Source organism: Caretta caretta, chromosome 8 (genome assembly GCF_965140235.1).
Source record: "Caretta caretta isolate rCarCar2 chromosome 8, rCarCar1.hap1, whole genome shotgun sequence".
Taxonomy (NCBI): domain Eukaryota; kingdom Metazoa; phylum Chordata; order Testudines; family Cheloniidae; genus Caretta; species Caretta caretta.
Window position 1 is genome coordinate 82906528 of NC_134213.1, and position 21129 is coordinate 82927656.

Consider the following 21129-nt stretch of genomic DNA (forward strand, 5'->3'; position numbering starts at 1 on the left):
ATGAAAAGAGTAATATGTTTATATCACACACACTTCACCTACACTTTGAAGATGGAATGCAGAAGCTTTTTAAAGGTACATATCTGTCTTCTAAAACTGATTAGGTCAAGAAGCAAAGAAGAACATTATGCCCGAGACCAAATTCTGGCTAAATTGACTAAAGTCAATTCATAATTTGTGTCAGAATGCATACAAATTTGTATTGGGACCAGACTATACATATAAAAGAATTAAAGCAGTTCTTCTATATTGTGGAGTTTCCCTTGGGCCTTTAATAATCTCATTCATAATTATGCTATCTCTCAGGTTTCAGAGTAACAGCCGTGTTAGTCTGTATTCGCAAAAAGAAAAATGAAGTGAGCTGTAGCTCACGAAAGCTCATGCTCAAATAAATTGGTTAGTCTCTAAGGTGCCACAAGTACTCCTTTTCTTTTTGCAATCTCTCAGTTCACTTCAACAAATCTTTTTTCTTCAAAATGGCTCCAATTCAGGAAAACACTTAAGCATGTGCTTCACTTTAAGCATCAGCTTAAATCCCAAGATGTTTTCCAAGATTGGGGGCATCTGTCCCTTTTAAAGATCAAATTATTGACAGAAACTGGAGGCATGCTCCATTTTTGGTGGGAGATCATGGCAAAGTGTTCTAATGCTGTATATTTTAGGCCCCTGAATGTTGTTGCAAACAGTCCTTGAACTGTTCTTTTATTTTATTTATTTGTTTTTGCCAAAGTCCCATCACAAGCCAGTGACAGAGTTAAGAACCGAGATCTCCTGACCCCAAACTCTGCAATTATTCTACAACATTACAGTTATACATGCCTAATGTTGGAAGGAAGCAATCTGGAACATCATGTGTTGGAAACATTGTAAACATTACTCGGTAGTGCTGCTAAAATCACATGAATTACAGTCCTGGCCATTTAAAATCCCTCCTTCATTGTAGGGGATTCCTTGACCTATGAGTGAATTCCACTGCAAGACTAGTCTCATTTCAGAGTTACTGTCAGGCATGTTCAGCCACTAATCTGGCTGTGAACATCCTGTTGGACCAATTCCCCAGTACCTTACTCATGTCCTTACATGGGAAAAGTCCCCACTGACTTCCTGAAAGTTTTGCCTAAAAAAGGTACCACATTATGACAAGGGATCTCCCAGTACCTCCATAGATAAAACTGTGATTTGTATTTTTATTCTAAAGGTAATTCTGGCTTTCCCCTATAAACTACTCCCCAAAGGCCTTATACTTCAACAGCCCTTCGTGATATCTTTGTCCTGGCACTGCTTTTTGTTCTGATTTTGTTGCTGGCCTTTTCAGTATATTTCTGTATTACTCTGAAGCACATGATGAGCAGTACACAAGGTTGTTTGGGCCCAATGGTTTGTGTTTCAAAGGGTAGCATTTTGTTGTGTAGGTTGATTTTTCCTTGCAGCCCATCCAAATAGAGTCACACCAGCATGCCACATGCTAGCAGGAGGATGGACTGGAATATGTGTTAAGCCCTTTCCACCTCCAGCAGCTGCAATCTTTTATTTTATCATTTAAATCACATTCCTGGACTTCACATCATAAATTAATAAATTATTCTATAGAAAGAAAAATATTATTCTTTAGGTTGTATTAATGCACTTTCAAAGGGAAATCTGCAGAAATCTACTCTGTTTGAATTAGAACTGACTGAAATACCTCACCTGTAGCTATAAAAATATTGGCTGGTCATGGGAAGAGATTTTCTTCACTGGAAGATGGTCTAACAATACAAATTAAATGAATATTTAAAACCTGTTATAATTTCATTTGTTATTATTTATCTACATAACAAACATGAAGTAATAAAGAAAATGGATGGAGGAAATTTCCAGTCATGTACAGAGGGAGTGTGACAGGAAGTGAAATCAATTTTTCCTGCTTATCACCTCTGTCCATTTGTTAATTCTTATGCTTTTAGCCTTTTATCTGTGATCAATGTACCATTAAAATCAGAGCTCATGGCACACAAAACCAGGTTCTATTATTACATTGAGTTGTATATTAGTGAGCCTTTAGCCATTCAGTCATGACTTTGACCTGCAAGGTCACTCAATGAAAAAGCACATATTCTCAACAGAACAGCTACCTGTGGCTAAAATTGGATTGCTATGCCCTAGCCAAGTCGAGCCCTTATTTGAGCCAAACTGTGACAAACATTTTTCTAACTGAAATATAGTTGGCATATTGAGAGCACGCACAATACATACTGTTTGCGATGTACGGGAGAATATCCATTGGGATGAAAATCATCCTGCTCAATAGAGATTTTCATTTATTTCTTTATCATTTTAGGATGTTGCCTGTTCATAAGGTAGGTTTCAGATACCTTGGGAAAGATTGGCCCTTCCATATATTGAATAGCCATTTCATGCTCACTAAACAGCAGTAGTGGAACTCACTTGTGTACTGCATACAGAGATTCATCACTAAAAGAAGGGGAAGTAAATGAAGATACTCCAGGTAGATTTAATCAATGTGGAAGAGTGCTGGCTCACATCCTGTACAACACCAGCACCATCTATGGATCCATTGCTGCATCTGCCTCTTTGTCCATTTGCTCTTGGAAAGGTGGCTTTATGCTATTTTTGCTGTCTCCCAGTGCTTCATTTTAGTCCAGTCCCAAGATATAATGCAGAACAGTCTGAAGGCTTCTCTACATTACACTGACTACCCACAGTCTTCCTGGGGCTATTCCAGTCTCTGGAGATTACTGAGGAGTAGAGATGGCTCAATAACAGCCCTACACTTGGGTTTGTGAGGGGTAAAATAGAGGATCTACTACATAGCCTACATCACCAAAGGAATCCCCTACACTGGAAGAATCTTCCTGTTGCCTTTTAAACCATGTTTAAGAGAGCTTTGCACTTCCAGATATAGAAAGGCTAGATTCTCACCCATTGATGTTCATATCCTAATTTTTTTTTAAACAGTAAAATCAACTCAATGAGTTTTTTTCAAAATTTTCAAACTGTGGTACTTAATGCTAAACACCTAAATCCAGATCCTCAGGTATACGATTTCACCCAGTCCATCTCAATGGGGAGACAAAGCCCCTTTTGGGACCTAATCCAGTCCACTCCCTTAGGGTTGCCCTAAGCCGTGCAGGCTGCCCACAGTCCCCAAGGTCTGTTGCAGCCACTGGTGTATTGAAAACTGTGTTGGAATAGTAGGCTTTCACCTTAATTAATAAGGGGGTTCCTAGTTCTGTTTGCAGGCTCTGGAGGGAAGTTTGTGGTCAGACGCAGTCTCCTAGGATCCAACCTGAAGCAAGGTAGGGTAGATTGTGCCTCTCTGCCCTAGAAAGCATCCTACTTGTTCCCTTTCTTTCTGGTTCTGGCGTACTGAAGTTCTGGATTTTAAGAAACTGTGTTGTGTTATGTTATAACCTTGAGAAATTCAAAATATAAAACACTTTTTTCAAACTTCTCCGTTTGCACACCATAAACATAACGGTGATTGCAAGTACAATAGCCATGCCCTAGATGTTGAGAGTAGGGGTATTGTAAGAGGCATTACATACTGATTCTGCAGTGCCTGGTGATTCTCTTCCATCAAGGCAATCTTGAAGTGGCCAGTTCCACAGGCTTTAGTGTATCCTAGCATGATCTAGGTTTCCAAATCTGGATTTAGGTGCCTAACTGTAGGCTTTCAAATGTAAAAATTTTGGCCTTCATCCATTTGCTAAGATTTGAGATGGATGGGTCATCATATCATCAGCATGTACTCCAGTTCTATTGTCCAAGTTTTAGTATATTGTTAACGTATACCATTGACTAGCAAAGGTAGAAAGACTAAGAAAAAAATAACAAAGGAAAAAGGGGCACTCCCCAGATATCTGCTTCACTTTAAGATAAATGTTAGGCCTCTTGTTCCATTTTAATCACTGCAGCAGAAGGAGGATTTTACAATAGTTTTAATAAAAGCCATTTCTTAATCTGAACTTCCACACTGATGCAAACATTTAAATAGGACATTCAACTTTGTTGAACATCTTTGCATGTAGTGAAATAATAATGGTTTTATGCTTCAAGGGCATATTTGTCTTATGTTAAGCTCTCTTCTTATATTGGTGAATGCTAATCTATTTTTAATAGAACTAGTCTGGGCTCAGTTGATTAAGGTATGGTAGGTAAGTGCTGCACAATAATCCAGAATGCCTGATAAAACCTTGTCTAATATCTTGGGATCAACTTTAATTAAAGAAATAAAGGCTAGATCCTCAGCTGGTGTAAATTGGCATTGACTTTAATGGTGCTATGGCAATTTTCATCAGCTGAGGTTCTGGCCCTATGCATCTGTGACAGGACATCTTAAACTGGTTTATTCTTTCAATATTAATGAAATGTTTCCTGCTTCTTTTCATGGAGAACTGCGTGTTTATGAAAGGACTGGAGTACATATTAATTAGGGATCAGGTCTGCTGCTGATGTAAATCTCAGTGACCTCATGGAGATCGGGCCAGCCCCTCAGCTGATGTAAACTGGCATGAGGATCTATATCGCTTTTAAAGGCTCTTTAAAATATAACCCTAGACTTAAACTGTGTATGCATGAGCCATGCCACTTTGTAGGGCTTGTATATCTAACTTATCTCTAGAGTGCTTGCACCCATTACTCCATTTTTATATTCACTGGCGAGCAGAGGAAAATTAATTTTTCAGCTGTTTCCACTGTGGCTCTCAGAATCTTCTCCATAAACTATCTCAAAATGTCTTCAGTTAATAATTCCAGTTGTATGTGATAACATCCGTTTTGCCTTTCAATAATTACATGATAGAATGATAGTTTGATTAGTGTACAACTCATGAATAAAAAGCTGTCTGCTTAGTTGCATGCCCAATTATTTCTACAGATTTTCCTTTCCTACAGAAAGTGGATAAGATAAGTGGATATTGGACAATTAGACCTCTTTAAATAAGGACTAACTAGAGAACTACCATCTTAACTTACATACACTCTAGTGCCAACGAACAGGTACTATACTATACCACTTATTATGTAGTTAATTTTGTGAATATTAAATTTCTGTCTGAGAGTGAGCAGCATGTGTAAATTAACATATTTTTATCAAATCTCTGCTTATCATTATATGGCCTAAAGCATCCTCCCATCCTCTGAAAGAGTGCTGGGAACCGACAGATAAACCAGCACTCTGATCACTTAAATGCCAATTAATTTTCAGGTGGACCTGAATGCCTAATTAGTGGATTAGAATGGGCTGGGGAAGGCTAAAGAGCAAATTAGTCCATAAGTGCAGTGTGTAGAAGAAAGCACAGAAAGGAAGGTTGGGCAGAGAGGCAGACGAGTGGAGCCAGAACCATGAAGGATCTCTGGCTAGAGAGACCTCTTCCCTCTCCTCAGCAGAGGATGAACTGATGTTATAAAAGCTGTGGTGTGTGGGTCAGTCAGTTGGTGGGAAAAGCAATTGCACGGTGGTGTTTAACAACTGACTGTATCAGAATACTTTATGTAGACAGCAGAAGACAGAAGCAGGACTTTGTCTGTCATGCATGCTTATGGCATTGCCTTGGGATGAATACAACTATCTACACAAAATACACAGTCCATTCTGGACATTGAAACAAAAATCTTTACAAACAATGTAAATCAGAGACAACCAGTTTATTGATTTTAAAGTCCAGAGTCTGTCAAATTTAATTTAATTAAATCCCTGAGTAAACAAGTGTAACTACCTTTGTAGTCCAATAGTCACCAAAGACAGGCTCTGGTGAACTGGCAAAGTGATTGAGTTCCAGAGATCAGGTGCTCTTAAATGAATATGCCCCACTTCTGGTCTTGAACAATGAAACTCCAGGCACTAATCCCAAGACTAAGCAAATACATCTTATCTGCTCTGTTAGAAATCACAGACAAGAACGATCTGTCACATAGCTGTGTTAAGGAGATTCAGAGTGGGCTCATAGAGTGAAATCCTGTGGAAGTCAATGAGCAGTGGCATACTGTCCACATATGCAGCTCATACATTGCGTGCCTCAGGACTGGCTGTGTTCACAGGACAATTCCGTCCGGCCCCTGAATACTTATGGAGGATGCCATTTTATAGGATACCATGACCTCTCATGCGCTATACATGCATGCAAGTGTAGAATGGCATGCCTTACTGAAAAGGCATACCATCACTTCATTAGGGCCTGGATTTCACCCTGAATGCCCTTACATAATTCCTCAAAGAGTTAATAGGAATTTATACAATTTATACAATTAACTTATGCTTGAATAGAGACTGGGAGTGGATGGGTCATTACACAAAGTAAAACTATTTCCCCATGTTTATTTCCCCCACCCCGCACTGCTACTCGGACGTTCCTGTTAACTGCTGGAAATGGCCCACCTTGATTATCACTACAAAAGGTTTTCTCCCACACCCTCCTCCTCCCCCCCGCTCTCCTACTGGTAATAGCTCATCTTAAGTGATCACCCTCCTTACAGTGTGTATGATAACACCCATTTTTTCATGTTCTGTGTGTATATAAATCTCCTCACTGTATTTTCCACTGAATGCATCTGATGAAGTGAGCTGTAGCTCACGAAAGCTTACGCTCAAATAAATTGGTTAGTCTCTAAGGTGCCACAAGTACTCCTTTTGTTTTTGCGAATACAGACTAACACGGCTGCTACTCTGAAACCTAGGAATTTATTGCACAGCAAGGAGATAACATATCTCACAATCTCTAATAAAGGGTACATCTACACTACCAACAACAACCTCTGCAGCAGTGAGTCTCAGAGCCTGGTTGAACTGTCTCAGGCTTGCAGAGCTTGTGCTATGGAGCTAAAAGTAAAAGTAATGTGTTTGCATTCCCACTCTGGCTGGAGTTTGAGCTCTTAGATCTGGGGGCTAGGGTGGTCTCAGAGCCCAGGATCCAGACCTAGCCCAAACATCTACATTGCTATCTTTAGCCTGTAGTGGAAGCCTGATTTAGTTTACCTGGGCTCTGAGACTTACTGCTGCAGGGTTTCTTTTGTGTGCAAGTGTGCAGATGCTGGTAACCTTTTTAGATATTTCCAAAACTACCTAAAATGTTTGACCACTGTCCAGACGTACCCTGGTACAAATACAATGAAGACATGGCTATATACATTTTTCACTATCTAATGCACAATAAATTCTACTTTATCCTCCTTTTATATACTGCACTCTGGAGCAAAGAAGCACACTTAGGTAAATAGTGAGGGAAGTGTTCACTTTTCTTATATTAAAAGATCAAATTTGTACCAATTTTGTTTAAACAATTTTGTCCATATCTTAAGACGAATATAATGTTTTCATTATTTGTTTTTTAATTCCAGTGACATGTAATGTCATACACATTTTTTAAATGCCAGACAAAACTAGGCAAAGACTTCCTTGTCACCAGAAATATATAGAGCATTCTCAGGTGATAATGGCTGTCAAGGTTCCTCCCCCACTCTGAACTCTAGGGTACAGATGTGGGGACCTGCATGAAAAAACCCCCTAAGCTTATCTTTACCAGCTTAGGTCAAAACTTCCCCAAGGTACAAAATATTACACCCGTTATCCTTGGAATGGCCGCTACCACCACCAAACTAATACTGGTTACTGGGGAAGAGCTGTTTGGACGCGTCTTTCCCCCCAAAATACTTCCCCAAAACCTTGCACCCCACTTCCTGGACAAGGTTTGGTAAAAAGCCTCACCAATTTGCCTAGGTGACTACAGACCCAGACCCTTGGATCTTAAGAACAATGAACAATCCTCCCAACACTTGCACCCCCCCCTCTCCTGGGAAATGTTGGATAAAAAGCCTCACCAATTTGCATAGGTGACCACAGACCCAAACCCTTGGATCTGAGAACAATGAAAAAGCATTCAGTTTTTTAAAAGAAGACTTTTAATAAAAAATAGCAGTAAATAGAAATAAAGAAATCCCCCCTGTAAAATCAGGATGGTAGATATCTTACAGGGTAATTAGATTCAAAACATAGAGAACCCCTCTAGGCAAAACCTTAAGTTACAAAAAAAGTACACAGACAGAAATAGTTATTCTATTCAGCACAATTCTTTTCTCAGCCATTTAAAGAAATCATAATCTAACACATACCTAGCTAGATTACTTACTAAAAGTTCTAAGACTCCATTCCTGTTCTGTCTCTGGCAAGAGCAGCACACAGACCGACACAGACCCTTTGTCCCTCTCCCTCCTCCCAGCTTTTGAAAGTATCTTGTCTCCTCATTGGTCATTTTGGTCAGGTGCCAGCGAGGTTACCTTTAGCTTCTTAACCCTTTACAGGTGAGAGGAGCTTTCCCCTGGCCAGGAGGGATTTCAAAGGGGTTTACCCTTCCCTTTATATTTATGACAATGGCATATTGTCATTTGGCGCTTGTTTTCATTATCTGTGAGTGAATATATATACCTTGCAGCCCTGAATGTGTTATGTAGGCCCTGATCCTACAGTTGGCTTCATGCAGGCAGACCCCTGCACCTGTGCAGAACAAAATTGAAATCAAATGCAGGATTGGGGTCCTATTCAGCACTTCAGCATAGAATATGCCAGTTATACATATAATGGGTTACAGGTGCTAAGAATGAACTTTTAAATGTTTCTATTTTTACTTCATTCAATTTTCATTCAGCATCAAAGAATTCACAGCATTATGTACCCATACCCTTAGATACATGTTTTGTTTTTGGAGTGTGTGTGGGGAAGGGGGGGGGGGCGTGTTTCATTTTTCTGAGCTGACTGATGCAGTTTAAAAGAAAAATGATTGCTTCCTAATAATCCTTTCATACATCTAGGTTGACAAGCAGAAGTTATTTACAAAAGAGTATAATATCAAACAGTACTCCTTTTTTTCCTCCTGATATTGTGACTGACTTATTCCCACAAATTTTATAGAACAGATTAAATAGTTTTCTTGTGCTCTGTAAAATAATTATTTCAAGCACATCAAACAAGATACAGTAAGAATAATAAGCACACAGAGAACATGATTTCCTGCTCATTTCAAATGCACCTGTCCATAACCAATCCTCTGCCAACTCTTTATGCTGTCTGGTCTTGATGCCGTTTTCCAGCATTTGGGGTATGGGTAATGATGGCATGATGTTGAATCAGTACATTGTATTTAGCCAATAAAAATATGATAGAGTGGATGTTGAATGTATCTGTAAAGAACAGTGAAATGTCATCTGAGGCCATGACTCTGTAAATTGCTACTTGTGGGCAGACATTTGGGCTTGAGCAAAGCCATCTGATGTCAGTGGGGCTCCATATGGCCTAGGGTTCCATGCTTGCAGGATGCTTTGCAGGATCAAGGTCTCAGGCTGTGGCATCAGGTTTTATTGCAAGGCTATTTCTCATGGTGTGATTTTTTAAATGTATTTCCCATTTGATTTCATAACTTGTTCCATACAGTGTTAACATCAAACATATGAAGCATTTATCATGTAAGTTTCAATAATCCTATACCCCATATGATCAGGCAGAGCATTTTTAAATATATGGTGAAATTCTGGCTACAATGAAATCAAAGAGTTTAAGGCCAGAAGTGAACACCAAATCCCAGGTCATTCATCTTACCTTTTGTATATCACAGGGCAACAACAGGACTGTAGCGACATGAAGACTCACCAGTGCGGAGACTAGGAGACCAAATTATAATGTGCCCCAGACAGAGAATAGGAGGGACCAAGGTGCACCTATGCTCCCACTGACTTCAATAGGGTCAGAAGCATACCTTCTGTTTTGCATAGATCTGAGATATAAGACCAGATTCCTAAGAGGCTTAGTGAAAATGAGACTCTACCCCTACCAGTTTAACACTAATTTCAGTGTTTTGGGAAGAAGGCAATGTCATTTGGTTGCTGTCTGACTCTCCACTCAAGCTTGTTTTTGAATGTTTTTTCACCTTCAGACAATGCAACCTCGGAACATCTTTCTTAGACTAGAATTGAGTAAATACTGCTTCAAATTTTCCACCAATATTTGTTCTTCACTTCAAGTGCATTGTGCCTGTCAAGGTTCCTCCCCGACTCTGAACGCTAGGGTACAGATGTGGGGACCTGCATGAAAACCTCCTAAGCTTATCTTTACCAGCTTAGGTCAAAACTTCCCCAAGGTACAAAATATTCCACCCTTTGTCCTTGGATTGGCCACTACCACCACCAAACAAATACTGGTTACTGGGGAAGAGCTGTTTGGAAACGTCTTTCCCCCCCAAATACTTCCCAAAACCTTGCACCCCACTTCCTGGACAAGGTTTGGTAAAAAGCCTCACCAATTTGCATAGGTGACCACAGACCCAAACCCTTGGATCTGAGAACAATGAAAAAGCATTCAGTTTTCTTACAAGAAGACTTTTAATAGAAATAGGAGTAAATAGAAGTAAAGAAATCCCCTCTGTAAAATCAGGATGATAGATACCTTACAGGGTAATTAGATTCAAAACATAGAGAATCCCTCTAGGCAAAACCTTAAGTTACAAAAAAGATACCCAGACAGAAATAGTTATTCTATTCAGCACAATTCTCTTCTCAGCCATTTAAAGAAATCATAATCTAACGCATACCTAGCTAGATTACTTACTAAAAGTTCTGAAACTCCATTCTTGTTCTATCCCCGACAAAAGCAGCATATAGACAGACAGACAGAGACCCTTTGTTTCTCTCCCTCCTCCCAGCTTTTGAAAGTATCTTGTCTCCTCATTGGTCATTTTGGTCAGGTGCCAGCGAGGTTACCTTTAGCTTCTTAACCCTTTACAGGTGAGAGGAGTTTTCCTCTGGCCAGGAGGGATTTTAAAGGGGTTTACCCTTCCCTTTATATTTATGACAGTGCCTGTTTTGTGTTTGCATTTTTTTCTTAAAAATCAGTTTCCAGGGTCATTCCTGTCAATACATTCTTGCTATAATTTTAATGAAAAGCAAAGTATACATGGAAAGTGAATTTGGAATTCATAATTGTAAAAAATTAATTCTAAGAGAATATACCAAGGCATCAATCTTGCAAACACTTAAGCACTTCCTTAAATTTACAATGTGAATAGTCTCACTGAAATCAGGTCCAAAGTCACCTACATGCTCAATCATAGCAGCATGACTTTCCAATTTTGAATATCACGTTCTCACATAAAAACTGCTTGTGAAGAATCTACAGACCAAAAAAATTACTTTCAGAAATAATTATTTATGAATATTTTAAAATAAATAAATCTTAGAATAATGTGATCTGTTCACAAAGTATTTGCACCAGAAAGGGAAGCAAAAAACGTCATATATATTATTCATTTTAAATTATTCTCCCAGCTCTTAAGACAAGAAACCTACATTGCTCAGAAGCATAATTGTAGGGGAGGGGGAATATATGAGGGTCTGATACTTCTCTTTGAGTTTGTTCTTGATTAATGCTTCACAGTACTTTTTCTGGGGATAAAGACATGATATATGAAGTTAGAGCTACGATCCCAAGTGAATGCAAATTTGAAGCTGGCTTGTCATCATTCACATAACATATATTGTAACAAGATATTTTAATGGAATATGAAAAATATTGTCAGCTTCTTGAGAATTGCACTTTAGACATACTGGGTCATGCACACCTTTCAACATTTTCAGCCCTAAATGCCACTATTAGATTTTACATGCTGATTTTTACTTTATCTAATTATTTAACCATATAAACATCACATGCTTCATTGGCTGGATTATGAATCTTCGAGCACACCACAGGTGGAATTTACAGGGGACTTAATGGACTTTCCATATTGATAAAATCAGGCCTTATATTTCTTGAGAGTATATTTGGACATACACTCATTCATAGCAACTCAAAATACTTTGTGTTGCTAATTTCTTTAGGAACTTTAGTTAAACTACTTGTTGTGAATTTGGTTCCTTTGCTGATTAGCAAATTATTTCTGAACAGATCCTGATTTGCTTTAAACAAATTTGGTATGGCTGCTGCTTCAATTGTGCCCTTTGGGGGATAGTTTTAGGCCTCCTAGATAAATTGGAAATCTCCATCTCTTCCAGGGTAACAGAAGTCCAAATGAGGGTCCAAGGCTTTATCTATCTCTTCCCCTGGGATCACAGCCCTTCTTGGAGGGTCTGTCAACCTTCTCCCTTCTCTAGGATACCACAACAATGCCCCCTGCTGATCCCTGAGAGTCAAAGGAGTTCATGCCCTCCCCCTTTCATAAGCTTAAGCCTTGAGGAAATCAAGCAGGAATCTGGTGCGATCAGTAACACTTCCCTGCTTCTCTGTTCCCTAAAGCTACTTCCTTTGTTTTATTCCAAACACTTCCCCCACAGGGTAGCATGCCCAGCCCTCTGACTGTCATTTTCATCTGCTTTACAGGCTCTTTCACTGGCTTTTTCAAAAATCACTCACAAACTTCAAAGATCTAGAGCTCCTACCTCTTTCTAAACCTGCTTTCAGTACAGACTCATGGCAGGTCTCTTGCACTGAAGAAAAGAGAGATCCTCATATCCCTGCCTAGGTAGAGGTGGATGGGGGCATATAACAGCAGCTAGGAGAAATAGAGTAGTGGGGGGAGTAAGGGTTGAAACAGGCACAATTAAAGTGATGGTAACAGTGACATGATGATGATGATGATGGTTGTGGGTGGAAGTGATGACCTTGGCAGCAGGTCACATTTGCTGTACGTGGTAGTTATGCCAGTTTCAATATAAAGCTCAGGCCATTTTTGGACTTCCTAATATGTCCGCCCTCATTAGGTCAATTTGCTTTTGTCACTTTTTGTTATAAAAGTGGTAGGCCCATAGACCGAGTACTTTGATAGCAAACTGTCTCCGAGACTGTGCTGAGCTCTGTGATATGACTTGGGTTTTATAAATAATTGAAAACAATAAGTGGCAGGAGAGCCAGCGGCGGAAAGCACACAGCTCACCGTAGTCTATCTGTGAGCAGCTCCCCTGGACTATATAAAACCAATAATCACCAGCCCATCTTCCTTGGGTACTATAAAAGCTAAAGATCCCATACTGCCTTTCCTAAATGAAAACTAAGTAATTGGCAGCAGTGATAGCTACTGGGAGCATGCCACTGACTGTCTCTGTGCTCAGTGCTTCTTGCTTCTCCTCATCCACACCACCAGAACCAACGACCGATATATTGCAAACTTGAATGACTGGTGTTACTGTAGAACACAAAGAACTCACTTGTTGCCTTTTAATTGAATATAAAAAGCAGAAGCAGTGCCAGCAAAAATGCTGTTAATGAGGCACACTATGGGGCTCTGATTTCAAAAGCTGAAATTTCCTTAAATCAAAATAATAAGGAATAATTCTCTAGGATGCCACTGAGAATTCAGACAGCCCTTGATTTTTCCCTCAATACCCGTCAAGCTCTATAAGTTGAGCACCTCCTAAATGGAAACTTACTACCTACCTCACCAACTGCTGTGAGAATTACTAATCAGTCAATTTTTGTGAAGTGCAATGAAAATGAAATGCTCCCCCTAAGAGCTAAATATTATCTTTTCACAAACTCCTTCTCCCCCTCTAGCCTTTCATCCCACACTGCTTCCTTCTTCTCACTGTATTGCTATATACTTCTGGGATACTGAAAATATATGTTTGAAACAGCAAACCAAACAGAGGCTTCCAGCCCTCAGAGTGGGCTTTCCTTAGGGAGCCAAAGTCCAATATGTCATCTCCATTTCCTGCTTTTGTGCAGTATTTGTCTGACAAACTTTTCCTAGTCACTTTTATAGAGAACTCCTAATGAGACATTCTTCTCCAAAGTTCTCTCCCCCACTAAAATGCCTCCAAGCAATATCCCAAACAGCAGTTAACTACCTGACCTCTTACTTTTGGATTGACTCTTATCTATCTGAGTGTATGGCCAGACACTTACAACCATCCCATGAGGACATAGACTCCCTCATTAAGCCCAGTGTGACCCTTTGTTCTTTGAACAAAGACAAACATATTCCATTTTTAGTTTGGAACTTTCTTCAGATGTACTGATGCCTTAACCCCTAGGTCACCATAGTGGTCAGCTGGAGAGCACATCTTCTGTTAAAATTCTACCACAAAATTGAAGGAACATTTGGGATCAGTTCCCTGCTTCTAATGTCTAAAGTCACCCTTTCTCTGCTCATGCATAAATCATCCTATCTCACTGCCCCTGTTTCACTGGGTGGGAAGAGCCCCCCAACTCTCCCTGCTCCAGATCTAGGAAGTAAAATGGGACACTGGCAGCATTGCCAACCCCAAATGTTCAAAAATCATGAGTCAGGCTCACTAAAAATCATCAGATTGTCTTTAAAATCATGAGACTGTATATAAATCACAGATTTGGTGTTCTTTTTATTTGCCTTCTGCTTTTTGAGCCTTTAGGGTGCACTGGGGTCACATTTTGAAGCTTTCTCCAAAGCCATGAAGGCTAGAAACTTACTTTTTCTTTAAGAATGAAGGCTGAAATCATCACAGCTAGTCAGCTGCAGGAGCTGGAGCTATAAGGAAAACAATAATTATCATGCGACTCAAGACAAAATCATGAGAGTTGACAACACTGCTTTGGCATTGGGGTGTTATGTTTTGTCCGAGGCTTCAGCTTGTCCCTGGAGTTCTTAAAATACTGTATTTTTAAGAGGGGTTTTTTCCATTTTGGAAGAGGCGGGATTCTACTAAACAGCAGATATTGAAAAACATGTTGATTTTTCCCAGTCCTTATAAGGTCTTCATTGCTATCTCCTCTTCTAATTACACACCTCAGACGGTATGCTCATGCTATCAATCCATGGCACATATATATGGCTGTATATTTTTCAGGAGTAAAATATAAGCATTTCTGGCAAAGTACAACTGCAAATGCTATTGCCCCCTTCCTTCATTGTGGTTACGAGAAAGTGTTTTTGTTTAAATGGGACAAATTAATTGATTCCCTATTTCCTCCACCATCATGGGAGAAATTGCATGGAGGAACCCCTTGTTAAAATACTGGCAACACATGACTGGATCTATGTGAGTTCCCCTGTAAAGAAATTTAGTCAAACTGGTTTCCCAGTCAAGCCATCCCCATAGCATACCTATTAATTGGTCCAGACCACAGTCATTAACCTTAATGATTTGCCACTGTATCTGGTTTAGGAGAGACGTGCAATGGCCCTGTCAGAAAATGGTGGATTCCACATCCACCTATTGGCATTCCATGATACAACAATTTCCATAATAACAACTTCATAAAATCAACCAGAATTCATAAGCTGTACATAGAAGGATTCCTCAAATTGTCACATCTGGGAAAAATCCCAGATCTGAACATTGAGCTTCCCTTCAAAAGTCAACAAAAGCCTGTTAGCCAACAGGAAATCCGCATAGTGATAAAGGAATGATGATTAAGACAAGGCCGGCCTTTATTGATTTCAGACCACTTTCCGCAATTAAAATTATAACAATAAATCATCTTTCAACTAACATTTGAAAGTCACAGCTCCGCTGTTGATAGTGGAGATATCTGCCCAACGGGTGGACGGCTGTCAACAAGTACAATGTAATTACTCATATCCCTAGTTTGTGTGAAAATGCTTTTACCGTAATAGCTATGAGGGATCTTGTTTAAACTTCTGAGAGTGGTTAAGGTGTATATTCACTCAACATTAAATAATTCCCACTATAACACTGAACAAACACAGTAGTTGGCAGCCTGGGCCATTATTTAGTACAGATACCATCAGTTACTTCATTTATGTGATAAGCTCATGTCAGTGGAGCATGTACTTCATAATGAATGTGTGTACAATCAGCCCTAGCTCTGCCATTGTAGAGTTATTGCTAATCTAAAGTGAATTTGGGGAAAAAACATTCCAAAGAGATTTTCTTTTTCTTTTTAATTATAAACTCATGTTATGAAACACCTGGGCAGCTCCCTCCTGAGGAAGTTTATAAGCACCTCATTTCATTAGGACAGAGCAGCCAGCCCCCAAACAGTTACTGGTTCCAAAAAGTCAGTTGAGAATGAATAACGTAATGGCAGTGCTAGAGCCTGAGTGACAGAGTTAAATTATCATACACAGCAGTGCCTCAAATTATTTACCCATGTTAACATGAAATAATACAAAAGCATGGCCATCATCACAAGTGATTGGCTAAGGAGGTAGTTGAAAGGTTGATAAAGGGCACCACTTGATTGAAAGGCTTTACTAACGGAAGTCAAATTAATGAATCTCAGGAGTTTTGTTAGTCACACCAAAGCCTAGGCCAAGATAAAAACTCTAGCCAAGATGGTAAGTTTTAAAGTCATGCAGGCTCCCCTCAGTCACACACTGCCACCACATTAGAAGTCTACTACCAGCACTGTTTAATGGTGTGTGAATAATAATTCGGAGAGCTTTCTTTTGGATTTTTAAATGAGTTCACTTTTTCTGTGGTTGTACCCCTTTCATGTTTGCTTTCTATGAATATTCTAGCCAATGAGTTCATTGGCCAATTTTAAGCAAAAATTGGAGGATTTTTGGAAAAAAGCAAATTTTGAGCTCTATAAATGAGAGTATTGGATTAGGTTATCTATTCAGAAAGCAGAAACATACCATGCAACCTGTGTGTTCAATCTAAATAGCTCAAATTTTAAATATGGGAATACGCACAATGAACTGCTTATAAACAAGCTGAAGGTTAAGAATTATTTGCAGAAGTTATTTGGCAAATTCATTGAATAAATTATTTGTTATGAATTATTCACCCAACTTTATTGCTTACCCACACCAAGCATTAAAGCCATCCAAACTTGAGCTTTACTGTTAACTGCTATAATTATGAATTATAATTAATTCTTAACCTGTTGTCAAGAGACTGCCACACGACTAAAATGACTGCAACATTCCAAAGGTATCAGTGACACAGATAATTCCCTTAACACAGACCATGCCATTGATGTAGGCTGACAATGAATCATTGGGAACAAGTAAACCAACATAATAATTTGCAACTAAAACAATTAACATTTGAAATGTGAAATTCTTGTGTTCTCTGCAACCCTGAAACTAGTGAGTTGCTGAACTTGAGTAGTGTGGAAGCAATGACGATTGGGCAGCACAAGGAAAAGAGAACTGGTTACTTTTGTCATAACATCTCCTATCTCCTTGTGGCAGCTGTTAAAAAATGTGCCCAACATTATTTATTTCATAGCGAAGTGCCAACAGAGCTTTGAGATAGGATTCTGCAAAGGATGCCTGGTCACTCGGGGGGAAGCCTGCCAAATTTTTTTTTTAATTATAAGAGATTCCTGTCCATCATACTCACACCACTGCACACAGTGCTGGCCTACAAAGATCTCCGGGCAAGGTTAGTGAGATGACCCTTTGCAATAAAACCCACATTTAGCTGACTCCTCTTACACAAGTGTATATGTAGGAATGGAGCCTGTATGCCCAGGCAGCCTCCTGCTGCAGAAGCTGACCCCCTTTGCTTCTTTCAGCCCTTTTTGACTGAAGTCTTTAGGGTGATTTTATCAGGTATTGTTTATACCTGTTTATTGTGTCCTTATTGTAGGATTATTTGCTTGAAGCTAGTTAAATTCTTTTTCTCAAGTGTGATGCCCTTGGTACGATCACTCCAGTTGAGATAATCTTGTCACAGTAATTGCTGCTGACATTATCAGTATTAAGATTCATTTTTATTTCTTTTTTGTGTCTACGTGTCTGTTTAGCAGGCCTAATCAGGCTATTTGTGATCTGAGCCTTCTGGCCATATGAAATTCTTGAGTCCCACAGAAGCTTCATTCATTGCATATCCATAGAAGTAGTATCATGAAACCCTCAAGAAACATAAAAAGAAAAGGAGGACTTGTGGCACCTTAGAGACTAACAAATTTATTTGAGCATAAGCTTTCGTGAGCTACAGCTCACTTCATCGGATGCATTCAGTGGATGAAGTGAGCTGTAGCTCACAAAAGCTTATGCTCAAATAAATTTGTTAGTCTCTAAGGTGCCACACGTCCTCCTTTTCTTTTTGTGAATACAGACTAACATGGCTGCTGCTCTGAAACCTGTCATTATTCAAGAAACATAGTTACCAATGTAATTAATGTAATGAGAAAAGGTCTGATTATGTTTACTGCCGTGCATTCTAAGATTTACTGCATGCTGCTGACTATTTTGTCATGTCCAGTTAGGCGACAATTTAATTAGGTGTCCTACCCATCTCTTATGCAGCGGGAAGGTCTCTGAAACCAGGCTAAGAACACTAACTACTCTGTAGGGTAAATAGCAGATCAAACCTTTTTCAACAAAGGCCAGATTAGTCAACAATGAGAATAAGGAGTTAGCAGTGATACACAGGAACAATCCCATTGACTCCAGTGTGAATCACTGCTCACCAGTATGGTGACATTCATACTCTGGCCCTAGCCATCCTTAAATAAAGACTGTAGGAATATTTAACAATAAACACTCCTCAGTTTACTGAGGCCAAAAGATTTGCCTACATGCCCCTTGAGTGCTGTAACTTGTGTCAGTATTGCCTGAATGTGAGATCCTTGGAATGTGGCTCAATATTTAGCTTTTCCTGGTGCATCAGTCACCCCAAAGGTGTCCAGGTAAATTGCACAGGGGTTGACTCCTCCCATTCTCTCCAGGAACTCACAAACTCCTCAGGGTTCTATCATCCCTGTCAGCATGACTCCAGTCTAGCCAGCTTTTTTCTTGCTAACCCTAGTGTAGTCTCACTCCAACTAGGACAGCTATCGCCTATTTGCCACTTCCCAGGTTACCCCAGTTTAATCTGGTTCTCACAGGTCTGGTCCCAGTTGCAGCAGCAAACCCTCTGGCATGTTAGCCAACAGAAGAACCATCAGCCCTGTTTATGACAGATTCCCTACTAGCTTCATTAGTTGCAAAGGACTCGATCATCTTGTAGCCTTTTATAAATAAAGAAGAGGGTAATTGGTTTGGGAAAGAGCAAATTCTTCCCAGAAACATCCTCCACAGCAGATCAAACAAAAGAGACCTGTTTATTATAAACAATAATTTCACTTAAACAGCAACCACTTCTGTGTCTTACAACAACAGCCAGTTCAGTTCCTCCTTTTTCCTTACAGATTACACCAACACTCTCTTCTTTGGAGGTTCATTTGCAGACGATCCTCTAACCCCTACACCCAATAGTCCTCTATGTTATGCAGAAATGACTGCCGTGACTGAAAAAAATCTAATAATTCTGCCCTTTCCAGGTTTTGACTAAATTTTCTTTCATATTATATTGCAAATGTTCATGCTTCTTTTGGATCATTCAGAAGAGATGAGCTTCATAATCACAGGAGCTTGACATGGAGTATGGTTTTTCTCCCATTATAGTGAAAACAATTTGGTTTTGCTATAATGTTGATTTCAAAGAGAATAGATTCAGGCCTCGCAAATCCAGCTAGGTCACTGCATCTCTCTGCAATATTTTCTCCTATAGAATATTTCCTAGTCTATAGCTTACATTTTCCAGTCTGTACAAATTATTGTGTCTTGGTTTCTATTACATGTAAGCATATTCTAAAAATCAAGATATTCTGCAGCATTCTTGTCTTTTCCTTTTTTCCCTAACATATACAGAATATCCATGACAATTGTAACTGCCCTAAGTACATTGCAAAAATATTAATGAAATATTAGTCATCAAATACTCCCTTGTTCATAACTAACCAGAGTAACATATTGGACACTTCCCTGCTTTAAGAACACCAGGTAAAAACAAATAACCCTTCAAGACATGCTTTCTATTTTAGCATAAAGTTAAAATAATTCCAACAGAAATAATAACTCCTTGTTACTAAAAGTCAATATGGTTGTTGGGAAAGATGTCATGACTGTAACACTTGTTTTGCAAGAAACTAGTAAATAGTTAAAACTACCTTGAATGTTCATGGCTGTGCATGTTGCTTGACTGAAGTAGCAAACTAATTTAGTTTCACTTGTGATCTTGCAATAATTTCTGTCAATCAGGCTGGAATTAATGAAAAACCTCAATATAAACAGAAGTGCTGTGCAGCGTGTATAATGTATACACTCACTGAAAGAGGCTGAAAAGATTACAGTCACACAATTAGGGTAACATTTGACAGCTTTAATCACTTTGAATCTCTTCACATCACTTTTAAATGTCAAAACTACCTCCAGAGGTCTCATCAGAACAAAGCATTACTTAAATTGCAAATGAAACGATCCACATTCAGCACACCATTATTAAAAATATAAAAAAGCTCCACATTATTTTGTGAGAAACATTCACTTCTACCATGCAATGCTGAAATGAGCAAAACAGGAAACAACTAGAGTTTGGGGTTTTTTTGAATGGTATTAATGCTAAATTCACACTCCATTAGCACGTCACAGGATGTTATATTCCACTCTATGTTAAGTTCTCTCTCCCAAGAAACTTAGAGTCCCTTTATTCGATATGAAAATTATGATTATTTAAATCACTAAATCCTTGTAATTAAATGATAACAGAGCCATTGCTGGAAGCAGGCTTTATATTGATGTCATGTATAAAAGAGGCTTTTTGTCCTTTCCATTGTATTTTTCTCAGTCCCTCTCCTGCCACATTTAGGGAGGCTAGCTGCATGGTATATTGCAATATTTTCTGTATTGTTTACTTGTGTACATGTGACAGGCAGTGAAAGGGTCTACTATTTTGAAATGAATTCTATTATATATTGTTCTTTATGTAATGTATGCATCATGAGCTTTAATAATTTTAAGCCACACTGTCAATTAGAAATCCAACCTATTTTTTTTAAATAATTAAAATAGTTCCAGGTCCTCCTATGTCCCTGGGGCCCCCAGCCAATTTTTGTGGTTTTATAACCACATTCTCCTTATATATATTCCTCTTCCATTTTGCTTTGTGAAAATCCCACTCAAATATGAGGGGAAAGTGAAAACAACAGCATATTCACAAACAAACAAATGAGTTCAAAAGAATTAAGGTTGAAAGAAGTCTGAACACAAGAACTGGTACATGAAGGTAGAAATCCAAAAACCTTGTACTATTAAGGAGGTTACTGATGTGATTACTGCTGTAATGAGCCAGCAGAGCTGCGTATGGCACCATCATATTCCTGGCTATTCTTGTGGCTAGGCAAGGAACTAAGAACTAGAAAGTCGGGATTCT